Genomic DNA, 16,079 nt, shown 5'->3' on the forward strand with positions numbered 1-16,079 from the left:
GATGAAATCTGTAGCAAGTTCAGACAGGACCAGCCTTAGTAGGGAAGTCAGGGAAAAATTGGAGACAGAAGCCCCTGAGGGCAGAGGCAGAGAGAATTAGTGTGTGACTAAGGAAAGAACAAAGGAACTCGAGAGAGGGTGGGAGGCCCAAGAAGAGGGAGTGAAAAGCAGGTCTTGCACTGATAGAACCCAGAAGAAATGGCAACAGATCCCTGACCCTCAGCAATGGACAGAACTGTCACCTTGTGGCTGGTGAGTCCACAGCTAAAAGCTTGTGCAGGGTGAAGAATAAAAATTGCTCATTAAGGTTCATTTATTTTAACCTGTTTGAGAAATATATCGAATCCTAAAATATTTTCAACTTAAAACTTCTTGTTTTTCAGAAAAAGAAATTCAAGTTTAGAAAGCTTTTAGACCTGAATTATTAAAAAAATAGTAAAATAAATAACCTGTGTTCAACTTCATAGAAAGGAATGCCTTTTAAAAGAAGACTCGAAGCACACTGGCTGTGTGTGGGTGGGGTGGGAGGGGTAGGGCTAAGGCGTCCCCCAGTTGGGTAGAGCCTGCCAGAGGGGATGAAACCAGTAGGGGGTCCAAGGGGAAGAGAAACAGAGAAAGAGCACAGTGGATTAAGGACAGAGTTCTCTTTCTTTGCAAGTTCAGGTGTGGAGCTAGCAATCCAGAGAAAGAAGAATTAGTTGGCTACTCCAGTCAGCAGAATTTTTTCCTTTGGGACTCAACATATGGACAAAAGAGATATTACTTTGGTTTCTCATCAAACCACCCGATGGAAGAATCCACTGGGTCTTTGCCAGAGAAGGAAGTGTCGCCCTCCCGTGCCTGTCAGGGGTATCTGCAACAAGGAGTATTGTTCTTCACCCCAAATCTGCCCAGTCACTGAGTGGGGTGTGGAAAATGGAAAGTATGGGAAGTTACAGATTTCTCATTTAGTCTGTGTATTACAATGTAAATCATGATCCCTTAATAAATGATGATAAAAATTTCAAAGTTTAGTGAACATCCTTATTAATATTTGTGAAGCCGGTGTCCTTGTCTAATACTCCTAGGGTGAGAATAATGGTGGATAGGATGGCAGGTGCTGGGACCCCAGCACCCTAGCATATGGGGGGGGGAGCCTACTTATATACATAGAGTCAGTCTCACCTAGATTCAAATGCCAACTGTATCCATTTCTAATCATGTGATCTGGGGTAAGCCAATTAACATCTCTCTAAAAGGAGAGTAAAATTCCTACTTCTTCCAGTTTCTGTAGAGATGAGATAATCTAGGTGACAATTTCTAGTATATTTCTATACATATAAGAGGCGCTCAATGAATATCTTCTACTCCTTTTCCACTCATGCAATGAAGTGTCCTATCAGGAATTATTCAATGTTAGGCTGTCACACAAAAGCCTTCTAAGTATCTTTAACCCTAAAGTATGGAAAAGTAGGTAGACTTTTCTACCTGCTGCAACCTGCTGTAGCTAAGACAGTAGATGTCCTTTGGCAGCTGCTGGAACACAGGCTACCACAGACCCCTTCTGACCATGATAGCGAATGTGAAATGGTTAAAAAAGAACTTGTCTCTTGAGCTGCAGACGTGGAAAACAGGAAAGAACTTGGAAATCAATTGTGTTACATCAAATACTCGTTTATCGGGGCATTCGATAATCTGGCCATTCGGCGGGTCGGTTTTCAGCTAGAGTTTCAATCAGGAAGTTATTGTTTCAGCAAAAAGGAATTTCTGTTTTCGTTCAGCGAAAAGAGTGACATGTAAGTGTTACCATTACCCTATCACAGGGCAGGACAAGGAACACAGAGCCCCTAGAGCAGAAAGCTGCGAAGTGCCAGCACCAGACAAACTCAAAGAGGGGAGCCTCATGCATTCATACATATTTAAAGATATTTTAGAGAGCAGCCTAATGGGAACCAGAGTCCCCTAAGCACTGCAGCTTGCCAGGGTTTGTTACTCAAAATCTGAGCTTTAAGCCGTTTGTTCACATAGGGATGAGGGGGGCATAGAAAGGGAATGGGATTTGGATATTCCTGGGTTTTGCTCACAGCTCACATTCACCACTGTAAGATGATGGGAACATGATGTAACCTTTCTGAGTTTTGATTTCCTCAACTGCAAGGTGGTGAATTACCCACCTTAAAAAGCTGTTGTATGACGTTCATACTGTTGTTTTGATTTCCTCAACTGCAAGGTGGTGAATTACCCACCTTAAAAAGCTGTTGTTTTTACAAAGTGTCAAGCACGACCCCTGACAAAGGAGTCACTGAACAAACCATGGTGGTGGTGGTGGGAACAGAAGCAGCAGCAGCAGCAGCAGCAGCAGTAAAAGCCAACGTGTGAAGAAGGAGGCCTTTCAAGGTCCCCAGGAGCTAAAACCTCCAGAAGCGTTAAGTTCAAGGCAAAATACCATTCAGAAAATGCCGAGGAAATCCCACTGAGTCAGTATATCCAAAGAGCATGATAGAAGCCAAAACAGTAGCCGGATCTAGATCAGCGACCAGCTGCCACAGAATGGGGATGGCGACAAGTCAAGGATGAAGTATAAAGAACACCGTGAAATTGCTGAGAAAATTGCTGAACTGAGTCAGTCTCTCTGGATCATAACTTGGACACTTGCTGATAATATGACCCTGACAGGTCCCCTCATCACCATCCTTCTCAGTTTCCCATTTGAAAAGTGACGGCATTATTTATTTGATTTGGACAATCCCTTCCAGCCTTAGTCCCTCTGTGAATCTCTTTTGTGAAACCCTGTAGCAGCAGCGAGCCTGGTGGGGCCCTGACTCGGCTGTGCACCGGACCCGCGGCCCCTGCCCCCGCCCCCCACCCCTGCCCTGGCCTGGCCTCCGCACCAAGGCAACTCTGAAATTGAGAAAGGTAGAGAGAAAGTGGAAGAAATCTACCCTCAGACTTTCTCTAGGATTTTTTGTAAACACATTGGTACCAGCACCTGAAATATTTTAAGTGCCTGTTCCAAATGTAAAGCTTTGTGGTGGAGGTCCGAGCTCCTAGAGCCAAGACAACCTACTCCACAGATCTATGTACTCCTTCAAAGCAAAATGGAGCTGGGGAATTTTTCTGTGGAGATTTCTGCAACAGCCAAAAACAAACATAACTCCTTTGACAAATAACAGTTCTGTATTATGACTTAAAAAATTCTTGTCAAAAAATTTTAATCTCGGGAAAACACATGCTCTGTCTGCATGAAATAGCAATAATGGAATCAATATCTATCATTTCTGTCATTCATGAATTTAATTCCTTTACCAACAGCTCTATGAAAAGGCATGTGATAAACTGGAATTGGCATTTGTCTTTCTCCTTTTAGGTTAAGAAAAGTAAAGTGACTCTTGAATCTGATGCAAAAAAAATGAAAAAGAGAAGTCATCTTTTAAGAGTTATCTTTTGCTTGTGACTCCACCCAAAAACCAAAGAAGTATGCTCTATTTTTCAGCCCTTGCAGGCTGGCTGATACCAAGAGGAATTATTTCAAAGCAAATAGCAATAATATTTAATGTCAGAGTGAAAAGAAACAAATTCTGCATTTCTGAGACTCCCAAAGTTATAGCTTGCGACCCATATTCACCACTAACTGCCTTACTCTTTTCTAACGCTGATATTTGCCTATGAGAAGATAATAAATTTGTGTCATTTTAGTATTAAAAAGTCAGTTTCTGGTTCTCCATTACATCTTTTCCTACAAGACTGGTTTTCTTAGATGTTGTAACTATATAGCTCTTCCCAGATTCTGTGAGTATTACAAAAAGATTACCAGAAGCTCACTAAAAAAAAAAAAAAAAAAAAAAAAGAAGGAATATCATCATCAGAAGAGAATGGCTGGCTCTCCAACTTCCAAAGGTTGTCCAACTTCCAAAAGCATTAGTTAATGCTTAATAATCTCTGTAGACATTATGCCAATCCATAAATCAGGACCTCTGGAATATTACCTTTCCACCAAAACTGTTTCTTGGATGTATCAGTAGAATAAAGTTTTAGGGAGAAAGCAGGCCAAATCACCAAATTTATTTTCAATAAATGTAAATTATGCCTCAATTACCTCTGTTATCCTAACAAATGGTAGAAAAGTGTTGAAATGTGAAAAAATCTGTTAAAATATCTTTTCCCAAAAGGCCACAGAAGCCACCAAGACCTGCCAATATGAGTAATTCTGATTCCCTGTCATGAGACACATGTCAGACGTATTATAAAATTAATTGTACACAGACACACAAATACAAATAGAAATAATGACTCTGGGCCACAAGAAGTGTCACGAATAATGAATTACAATTTGATTACCATAGGTATATAAAAAAACTATTGTAGGCAAAGGTATTTTAGAAAAAAATAATTTCCAGATATGCAAATCCCAAAGATAATACTATATTTTTAAATAGAAATGTACAATAAAATTTAGACAGCCATGAAATGGTGGACGATTTTGACATAGTTCATAAACCAAAACCAGATTCAATTATGTTAAATACTTTCGTGTTTTTATTATTATAGCAATAGCTGACATTTGCTGAACAGGAAATAAGAGCTGGACACCATATTCAATACCTTAATGTCTATTGTTCCAATTAATCTCCAGACAACCCTCAGAGCTAAGTATCATTTATACGTATTTTATAGAGGTTAACTTCCCACAATTATTCACATTCTGGGTGTCTTCAAACAAAAGATTCCTTATCCCTGCTTCCTATGCTGCTTGTTTCTGGCCTTTCTTTTCCTTCAAAACTACCTTTACTGGCTTTTCTATCAAGATTCAACAATATTGTTGATCACAGAAACATAATTAATGTTAAAGTGATCACAGAGGTTAGAGACTTGATCTATAGTCCTCAATAACATTTGTATTTTAACAGGGTCCTTTATGGTTTGATGTAACTAATAGAGGAATATTCCACATACTGGAAGCCATTGAGAGATTTCTGAGAACATAAGCCCTATAAATATCTCCCAAATGAATAGATGCATTGCTCAGGACTTTGACTGCAAGTGACAAAATCAACATTCAAACCTCACAATTTCCATGACAAGAGAAAACTAACTAAAAAACTTTCTAAACAGATGGTTAAAAGCTCTGATTGGCAGTTTAAGTCAGAAGCCCACAGCTGGATAATAGAACTATAACCAAGGGAGAGGGTTGAGAACAAGTTGGCAGACCCTATTCATTCTCTAAAGGATAGTATTTACGTTATTTTTCATTTGTGTTAATGTGGCTTAACCTGACTAAAATGTATGCATGGCTGAGCAAAGCTTCTAAAAAATTTACATGAATTTGATTTCAAATGCCTTCAAGTTAAAAGTTATAATCCCAATACAAGATGAGGCTTTTTAATTTTAAGATATTTAAAATGACCACTTTGACAACAGGGCAGCAATAAAGTTCTTCAGACTTGGACACAATTTTCAACTCTAACATTCCCTAAGCATGAAAACTTGGGTACGCAGCCATCTCTCCAACCGGCATGGCTACTTTGGGGCTCAGAAGAACTTAGGTGCTTAATATTTCTCTTCCTTCACAGAGCAAAACAAACAAAACTAATGAGCTTCAAATTTACACACACATGCACGCACACACAACTTCTCCAACTGTCTGAGAGGAAGTAATGCTGCCCTTTAAAGATGGGCTTATTCCTTGCTGTGCAGAGACATTGCTGAAACTTGACTCAAGTTGTGATGTGTTTGACAGGGCCAGTGGTTACTTGGGGCGATACAGAAAGAAGATTGATTCTTTCAAATTCTACTTCCAATTCAGCCCAAAGTTCCTTTTTCTTTCTTGATATGTGTCTTTATTGCCTTCCGAATTCAGACTCTTATTCACAGGCTCCTTCTTTTATTCATGAACGTTAAAACCATGCCATTGCTATCCTCAAACCCATTTGGGTATTCTCTAAGGGCAGTGAGAAGCAATGTCTGCATCTTATTTTGTCTTTTATCTGCTGCACCATTTTAAGCAGAGCAACTCTCAGACTCTTCTTTTGTGATGATTTCAGTAAGGGAAGGATGACGCAGCACCTTGCTTTTTCAAGAGAAAAAGGTTAATTCCTGTTAGAAATCTCATTTCAAGAGCAGGCTGAATTATCCTGATTATATAGATCAGGATTTGGTCATAGGAAAGCCCCCACCTGACCTCACAGAAGCTTCTTGAAGTTAAAGGCCTTCTGTGCTGTCACCAAAATGCTGACTTGTGGTTGTGGTTGTACTCTGAGCACGACACACAGTCCTCTCTGCAAACCAAACACATCAGGTCTTTTCTTCAGCCCTTAAGAAAACAAGCGCAAAGCTGCTGTAACACAAATTAACTTCTTTGTAATTTAAGTAATTGGTCAATAAAGTTTATTCTGAATGAATATGGATTTGCCATCCAGTTTCATCAAGTTTCGTAATACAGTTTTTCAGCCAGCTTTCTAGTTCTCAGATCTGAGTGAAATTACTGTTTATCTAGAGCTTTCATTATGACATTTGCAGACTCTTTCTGTTCTTGGCTTTGCTCCTGGTCCTCAGCTTAGGTGGCTGTACCTAAAACTAAAAGAATAAACAAAAAAGCAAAACAAAAAACACCCCACAGTGTCGCATAAAGAACACTGGAAATCTTTTAGGGAGGAGGCATATAAATTCCAGCCTTTCCTCTTTCTAGCCATTTAGTGCATGTTGGGACAAAAGTAGGTTTACAGTTGTTCCTATGGAAAATAATATAATAATTAATAAATAATAATACAAGAATAAACTCTGTGTTTTGCATACTCACAACTATAGACCTACTTTGGCCCCCCCTTGTGCTGTAGGACCACCTTCCCATAACTATAAAATGCTCACAGTACTTGACCTCTCTGCTTCACAGAGTTTTGTAGAGTAACCGCATGGTTTAAAAAACAATGCCAGTCATCGCTGATAAAAGTTGTTTCCTGAAAACAAGCAAGAAATATTACACACATACACATACATATACATAATAAGAAACTTATTTAAATTTGTCATACCATATACACATTACATTTTATGACCTGTATATAATTTTTTTATTAAAAAGAAAGAATCAGTATTTATTTTTAAAAATGTCACAGGTATAAAACTAGACCACCTTCTTACATCATATACAAAAATAAATTCAAAATGGATTAAAGACTTAAATGTAAGACTTGATACTATAAACATCCTAGCAGAAAACATAGGCAGTAAAATCTCAAACATTTTCCTAGTTACATGTTTCTGATATATCTCCTCAGTCAAGAAAAACAAAAGAAAAAATAAACAAATGGGACTACATCAAACTAAAAAGTTTTTGCACAGCGAAGGAAACCATCAACAAAATAAAAAGACAGCCCCCAAAGTGGAAGAATATATTCACCAATGATACATCTGATAAAGGATTAATATCCAAAATTTATAAAGAACATATGCAAGTCAATACCAAGAAAATAAACAATCCAATCTAAAAATGGGCAAGAACCTGAATAGACACTCCTCCAAAGAGGACATATAAGTGGCCAAAAGACATATGAAAAGATGCTCAGTGTCATGAATCATCAGAGAAAGGGGAGGACTCATGCACTGCTGGTGGGAATGCAGACTGGTGTAGCCACTGTGGAAAACAGTAGGGAGTTTCATCAAAAAATTAAAGGAAACTGCGTTTTGACCCAGTGATTTCACTTCTGGGAATATATATAAAGAAACCCAAAACACTGATTCAAAAGAATATATGTACCCCTATGTTCATTGCAGCATTATTTACAATAGCCAAGATTTGGAAGCAGCCCAAGTGTCCATCAGTAGATGAGTAAATAAAAAAGCTGAGGAACATTTATACAATGGAACACTACTTGGCTATAGTAAGAAGAAAATCTTACCTTTACCGACAGCATGGATATGCCTGGAGAGTGTTATGGTGAGTAAAATAAATCAGACAAAGACAAATACCACATGATTTCACTTTCATGTGGAATCTAATGACCAAAAAAAACTGAAAACAAAATAGAAACAGAGTCTTAGATACACAGAACAGACTGACAGCTGTCAGAGGGGAGGTCAGTGGCGGGGCTGAGTGAAATAGCTGATGGGATTAAGCAGAACACAAAACTCATAGACACAGTCAACGGTATGGTGATACCTGGAGAAAAAGGAGGGTGGGTTAGGGCAGGTAGAAGAGGGCAAATGGGGAATAAATGGTGACAGAAGGAGACTTGACTTTGGGTGGTGAACACACAATACAATATACAGATAATGTATTATAGAATTATACACTTGAACCCTATTTTATTTTATTAACCAATGTCTCCAATAAATTCAATTTAATAAGTCACAGGTCTGCTTAATAGAAGTACAAGCACAAAGCTCACTCTTTATAGAGTCTATAAATAACCATTAACATAAATGTCATTTCCACACATACGTTTGACAAAAAGTGAACCTATTTAAAACCATGGAGGAATATTTTCTGTGGTAAAAAAATAAATCTTTTCCATTTTAACATGCTACTTTTACAAGATCATCAGAAGTACAAGGCATCTTCTCTCTATGAACAGTTTGGAGGCAACTCTCTTTTCTGGGGGGAGGCATGCTCATGTTTAACTTAATTGTTCACATGGAAAAATTGGTCTAAAATGAAAGTCAGAGAGCTTGTAACATCATACAGTGCATTTTGCAAAGGCCATCACCCCTCCAGACATCAAATGGTTTGTGCAGGCGCATTCCCTGCTCTGGACGTTCCCTTATCCGCTGGCCCCATGAATAGAATAGAAGCCGTCTTTCAGTAATGCGACAGGACACTTCCACAAAAGTTTATTTTTTCTTTTCCTTAAGTGATCTCAGAACTAACTGGATTGAAAATACCTTGATTTCAGGCTGTCAACTCTTCCACAGAAAACTTCAAATATTCTTTACTTTTAAAAAACAATGTGTCATAGAACATAAAGCAGCAGCACAGACAGGAGCTGCGTGGCTGTTAACAGGCGCCTCAGCAGGTAGTGGAGTTGGCTGCCCTGGAACCCCAGCTGGACCCTTATGGACACACATAGAGAACTAGCAATTCCTATGACCTTCCCAAAGAACTCTGACTGGGGCTCACATCACAAAATTAGAATTTTAGGGAAAGGGAACAGAAAGTCACTATACTTGACGTTCCATTTCAAAACCTGGTCCCTAGAAACTCTCAGTGTTGATCAAGGTAAAAGAAAATGCTGAGCATGAAAATGCTTTGCACACTGTAGAGCCCTGCAGGAAAGGGGACGCTGGTTACCCAGTGGAGCCAGGTGCTTCAGAGGCACTAACTTTGGTTTGAGGTTTGGTCATGAAGAGATGACAGTAATGTGCAGTTCAGCAGTTTGGAAGTTGACAGCAGATTTTAATTATCATTGATTTCCAAATGATCTGGACTCTCATTGTATTCAGTTTGAATATTGATAATGAAACAACCAGGACACAATATAGAAAATTCAAATAAAACAAAACAGAAAGACAAGTTTCTTGGGTAAACAGATGTGCTGTATTTATAAAGTGGAGTCAAGCTCAGCACTTAAAAGGACAGAGTTATGATACAAACAGCATGGATGAATAATAGAAACTTTATAAGAAACCCAAAAAGCCAGATACAAAAGAGAATATACCATATTATTCCATTTATATGAAGCTCAAGAACAGTCACAACTAGTCTGTAGGGAAGGAAATCACCAGAGTAGTAGGGAGGTGATAGAGATCTGACTGGAGGTAAAGTAAAGAAGCTGTCTGAGGTAAAGAGAATGTTCTTTATCTTTACTGGACATTGTTTACACAGGTCTGTACGTGTGTTAAACCTCATCCAGTTCTACAGTTAAAATGTGTACATCTCTTTGTAGGTAGTTTTTCCTCAGTATATTTTTCCTCTTTTTTCTCACTTCTTTTTTCTATTTCTTACCTGTCTCCCTTCCCATATCTTTCCCCTTCCCCCCTCCTTCACCTGTTTCTCTTCCACTCTCTTCCTCACTCCCTCTCTATCTCTTTTTCTGCAAAGATGGTAGACTTTCCATTTAAACTAGTCTCTCCCCATCATCTTTCCTGGTCCCTGAGGAAGTAGTCCTTTCTCCTCAATTTCTATGAATACTGACCTAGGCTTTAAGCTGGATTAACCCAAATCAGTCATCTGCAATTTAGAGTAGAAACCTTCCGGAGCTAGATTCTGTCTTCCCTAAGCCTGAGATTCTAAGATCTGCTCATGCTCAGGAAGGGACTGCAGGGCAGGAGAATTGCAGAGAGTGAGGTAAAGGACCATGGGGCTATCTTCTACCTTTGTTGCAAGGTACTCAGGGAACAATAAAATGTTTTTGCTTGATTCATCTCATCAAAGGGGATAATTTTCTTAAAGTGAATTTTTTAACCTGGGCTTTATTATCCCAGAGGAAACATATCTTGCCAACATCCTAAGTTATTCAGGGAAACCACTTCCAGAACCTTTAGGACCCAGTAAATTATCCACAAAGTTAACACACCACTGATTTAAATTATTGCACAGAAGGGTTTAACAGCCTGAAATCTAAACTCTAGTCAGTGAAGTCCTTCAACCGCAGTGGAGTTAAGTAACACCCCCCGCCCCCCCACTGAAGTTGTTGGATCTTAGACCAAAATAAAATCCAAATATGAAATAAACTGAATGATTCCTGATCAATATACCATAGCTGGATCTACAGAAACACCATTTACTTTTCTTTCAGTCAAAGTACCAAGAATCCCATTTATCTATCCATCTGTCCCACTGGACATCGGGCAGTGAAACAGTTGACAGTAGTCGTCTCTGGGGTAAGAAATCACAAGAAGCCGTCTCTGTCTGAGTCACCTCTGTATTTGTTTGTGGGTTGTAATAATCACAGAAAAAAAGACTAATGGGATAACAAATACTTCTAGGAAGAGAAAGAGATGAATGGACAATTATAACAGTCAATACACACTTTGTTGTCCATATTTTGTTAAAAAAAAAAACAAACAAACGTAAACCTGGACTGACTTGTCCACAGATAACATTAGAACCCCGAAATGATACTAAGAGCAGTTTCTGCTCTTTTCATTTAATTTCCAAGACAAGGTGTTGGGTGAGTACTGTGAGACTTAAGGCTTTTATAAAACAAAAAAAAAATCAATCCATGTCTACAGCATTTTCTTATTATTTTAACATTTTAGTTACATTGTATAATGTCAAATAGCATCAGGCTGTTGAATTGCCAGGCCTATTCACTATTCCTGCAAAGATCAACAATGCAACACTGAATGAATCCTTTAAGCCTTTATTTTAAAATATAATATTGAAATAAAAAGACTCGATTTGAGAAGGACTCAGTTGAGAAGGTGCCTCCCTGAAACAATATAAATTGGTACTTAAGCTTTTATTCATTTGAACTTTCCATTGACTTAGGAAAACAGGCTCCAATGTACTAATGAGTAAATTTAGCACCACTTCGTGCTAAAATGTCTGTGCATACTGGACTTTAAAATGCAACATGAGCAAAAGCTAAAAACAATCATGAATAATTCAGATTGCATCATATATGTCAGACTAGAAAGAAAGATATTTTATCTTAAATGAGAAAGAATATTGAGCATAGAAGGTGATTATGTGGGACCAGAACCTAACAAAAGCATTTTAGAACAATGCCTTGTGCTCAGGTATCTGAGAAAGCATGTTTAATAATGTAAAATAATATAACATGAATTAAAGTCCCTTCCTTACCATCACTTGTTACTACAAGAGAAGAACATTGAGTATCCAGTCAAACAACTCTCTGTGGACTGCCTGCCGTGGGTCAGCATTGTGTGTTACACAAAAGACACAAGGCACAACTCCAGGTCTCTAGCATTTGAGTGAAGAATACTACGACAGAAAACAGAAAGCCTGGGACAGCGCTGAGTCATGCAAGTCAGAGCTCAAGAGCTATTGGAAGTGTGCAACCTGTGACACAGGCTTCAGGGGAACAAAGGGAGCATTCAATTCTTGATACCCACTTATTTCTGCTCAATCTAGAGAATGTGGGGGAGGGGTTGGAGCAAGAATAAGGAAATTGTAAAGACCTTTTAGGAGTCATATCATAAATAATGGTTTTATAAAGAAAGATCTTTGTAAAAGTATTTGACGAAGAATTCTAGGGCAACACACTGCAGTCACATTTAATTTGAGAGCAGGTAACTCTGGAAGTTAAATTGGAATGAGTTAGAATTAGAGGAGAATATGGTTGGCAGCTGGGAAACCAACTGGGAAAATGACTGTGGCTGATGGTAGTAGAGTTGAAGAGAAAGGAATAAATATCAACACTATTGTCAAGAGCAGTTTGCAGGCCTTGGTCTTGATGATATGTGAGGAGTGAGGGGAGGAGTGGAGTCATCCCTGAGTAAAGATGTGGCCTTGTGGGGCAGAGCAGAGGCTCTGGTTTTCCCACTCGTGAGCTGTGTGGCCAAGCATCTTAAACCTCTGTTCCTTGGTTTATTCATTTGTAAAATATAAATAATGACAAGACCGGCCTTATGGATTGCTTATGAAGATTCAATGTGATAATGTACAAAAAGCACTCGACTATTACCTGGTACGTATTAGATGCTTGTGTTAATTAGGACATGAGCTCATTTGCTGTAACAGAAGCCTTAGACTAAGGTGGCTTAAAAAAGAGTGTAGTTTTCTGATAGCCAGGTGTAAGCAATCTTAAGAAGGCAAGCTGGGTGGCCAAGGTCCCTTTGATCCTGTTGCTTTGGCCTCATTGAGGTCATACACATCCTAATGGCCCAAGACATCTCCATTCCAGCTGCGGGGAAAAAGGAAAAGTAAAGTAAAAAAGAATGGCATTACAGATAAAATGCAGGAGTTGTGTCATTATAGAAAAGGGGAAAACGCATGTCAAAGAGACAGTGAACAGATAGCAATATTCAGTATTTGTCAATGTTATATGAAGATATAAATAACCACTTGAAGGAGAGAAGAAAAGTAGGAAAAAAGCATTGATTGTGGATGAGACATCGTGAACTGAAGACATAAAATATTTCCAATGTTTGATTGAAAGAGAAGGATTCTGACCAAACTATACTACTTAAGAATAATGAGGAGCCAAAAGGAATTAATCTCTATATAATAGGGTATTGCAAGAATTAAAGTATTTAAAGTAAAACTACAGGAACACCCAAATATTATTAATAGACTGTTTTCAAAGAGAGGGAGACTATATCCTAATATTGAAAGAAAAACAAGTAAGCCCACAATGGAGTTTCTATAGATTTTCCTCTTATGAAGAAATGCATGACATCAGGGAAATATTAATAATTTTATTCTTCTCATGAAATATCTTTAAAATAAAACAAAGTTATGAATGTTTATGCCAGTGTATGAACACTTGCTTTTAGGTAGCTCATGAGATATGTGATATCTTATCTGAGAGTCACAGCCTAGAAGCAAGTAAGTTGTGTCAGCCACTTTATGACTGCAAAGGTTTGCCGCCCCCTAGTGGCTCTCCTCTGTGACTGCAGGGACCATTGGCTATCCAGGGCCTTAAATCTTTACACTCTATCAGACCCCAATCTTGATCCAGGATCCCTGCCTCTCATCCAATAGAGTGGATTATCAGTTACCTTTCTGTATTTATGATTATTGTTGTTCTCAAATCTGGCCCTAAAGTGAAGTCTATAGAAAACCAATTTTTCTACATCCCTGAGTAACAGAATCAAATTTCTGGCTTAGAATTTAACTGATGTTCATCCCTCCAGACTATATGGGTTATTTTTAGCTCTTTATGGTTTAGCCAAAAGTAAAATCAACAATTTCTAACTGCCTGTGGTTCCACAAGAAGAGATAGATGACTTTTTCTGGACAGGGCACTTTCCCCAGCAAGAATATTCTGTGCATAAGCCAAGCTAAGGGCCTGCTCAGGCAGGCGGCACAGGCTGCGAGGTCTCCCAGGAGCCCCTCCTCCCACCCCTGCAGCACGGGTAGCACAGCTCAGCATCCAGCCTCCAGGTGCAGGAAAGATAGCCCATGGGCTGATCCTCAGATGGATCATTGCACCCACTTTCTCTAGACTACGAATCCAAATAGCCCGAGGCTGCATTTTCATTTATTTATTTTTTTGTTGTTGTTATCAGTCCAAGCAAGTAATACAATTGCTTCTCCAATTACAAATGAGGTGGAAGTGCATTGAAATGTCCTGAGCTCCTCCCTGCCTGCTGCAAATCCAGCCAGGTGGTCGGTGGAGATTTTCTGGGGGTCAGAGAGCAGCAGTTTAGCCATTTTCTATTCATAGATTAATGTGATAAGGTTTGTAATATAACCTTGAAGAAGGAAGCAAATATACTGTTAGCAAAATAATGTAAGAGTTATTATTTTACGGGAAATCGATCTAAATCATATTAATGGACAGGAAGGAAATCAATCATTAAGGTGGCAAGGTGTGTTTATTCCTAGATACTGTAGGAAAAAAACAACTATTATCCACAGAATTAGGGTTTTTCCCACACCCTACCCCACCCCTTTCTTGGCCACTCAGAACTTTTCCGTCAGCAGAAATTATTCTAGAAGATGAAGCCATTGACTTTTAGTGGGTGTCTTGAGGCTTTGGAATTAGGAGAAAAAACTAGTAATTTTCATTAATCTGTAGGGAAGTGGGTGCACTAAGTGGGATGCACATAAGAAGCGCTTAAGTAATGCCAGCAATTGCATCAAGATCAAATATTGTTAACGCTTTATTTGATAGATTGAAATTGTATTTTATTGTAGTTTCTGGTTTTGTTCCTATTATTATTACAGATGACCATGTTTTCTTATGCTTATTGTTTGTTTTCTCTTGCATTTCTCTTTCTGTAACTGCCCATTTGTATTCTTTGACCTCCAGTCTGACGTTAAATAATAGGAAGAGTGGGCATCCTTGCCTTTTTTCTAAATTTATTGAAAGTTCTTCTGGTGTTTCTCTATGAGTACAATTTCTGCTGTTAGTTCCTGTTTTTTTAAAATAAAACTTTTAATTAAGCTATTTTCTTTAGTTTCCAAGGTACTGAAGATGTTCTTTAAAAATGATGTCACTTCTGCAGAAGATGAGACCCTCCTCACCTATTTCTAAACCTCTCATATCAGAACTAGTTTAATGTGCACATTCAGGTGGGCATCAGGCTTGCAGAGGGGCCTCCCCAGCCCCTGCACTTCTTGGCAGTTGGTCTTCAAGAACTAAGCCACAGCCAAATGAAGCAGTGTGATGCTATTCAGGTTAAGAAGGGAGAGGAAAAGCTCCTGAGACTTTCCTGAGCAGCGGGTGTATCCCGAGCATCATGCTGGGCATTATCTTATGTCTTCTCTCCTGATGGTTGAGGAGATGGCTGGGAAATAGGGCTGATGCAGTTGAACCCTGTAGTCTCTTCAGCCCCATTAACTCATATCCACCCAAATGGGTTTTCAGCCAGTCCCATTAAGGCATCCTGTCAAAACCATCCCATGTCATTTGCAGAGTAAAGTGAATATCAATAAAATTGCAATGAGTTAAAAAAAATGGATGTTGAACTTCATCAAATGGCCTTTCTAGCATCTCTCATATACTTTCTCTCCTTATTACTGATAAAGTAAGTCACTTCAATAGATTTTTGAGTGCTGAGCCATGTTTGTATTTCTGAAATATCGCATAGTGTTGTTGAATATTCTCCTGGATTGCTTTTAAAAATATTTTTGTTATGTTCACAAGGGGTGTCTGCAAATTTCTTTTCTGGTGCTATCCTCCCACTATTTTGGAACTAGTGACATACCACTTTCATAGTATGAATTGCTAATTTGTATATCTTAGTCTATGTTTTACAATAGCTTTATTTTTTAAAATTTTTGTTATTCAATTACAGTTGCCCCTCTTTTTGCCCCCAGTACTCTCCCCTGCCCTGCCCACCCCTCATCTCCCACATTCAATCCCACCCCCACCCCATTGTCCTTGTCCATGGGTCCTTTAGACATGTTCCTTGACTTGCCCCTTCCCCTTCTTTCCCCTGTTACCTTCCTCCCCTCCCCTCTGGTCATTGTCAGTTTGCTCTTTATTTCCATGTCTCTGGTTCTATTTTTTTTTGTTTTGTTGATTAGGTTC

Source organism: Pteronotus mesoamericanus, unplaced genomic scaffold (genome assembly GCF_021234165.1).
Source record: "Pteronotus mesoamericanus isolate MK-2021 breed Mesoamerican mustached bat unplaced genomic scaffold, CSHL_Meso_final contig_164, whole genome shotgun sequence".
Lineage (NCBI taxonomy): Eukaryota > Metazoa > Chordata > Mammalia > Chiroptera > Mormoopidae > Pteronotus > Pteronotus mesoamericanus.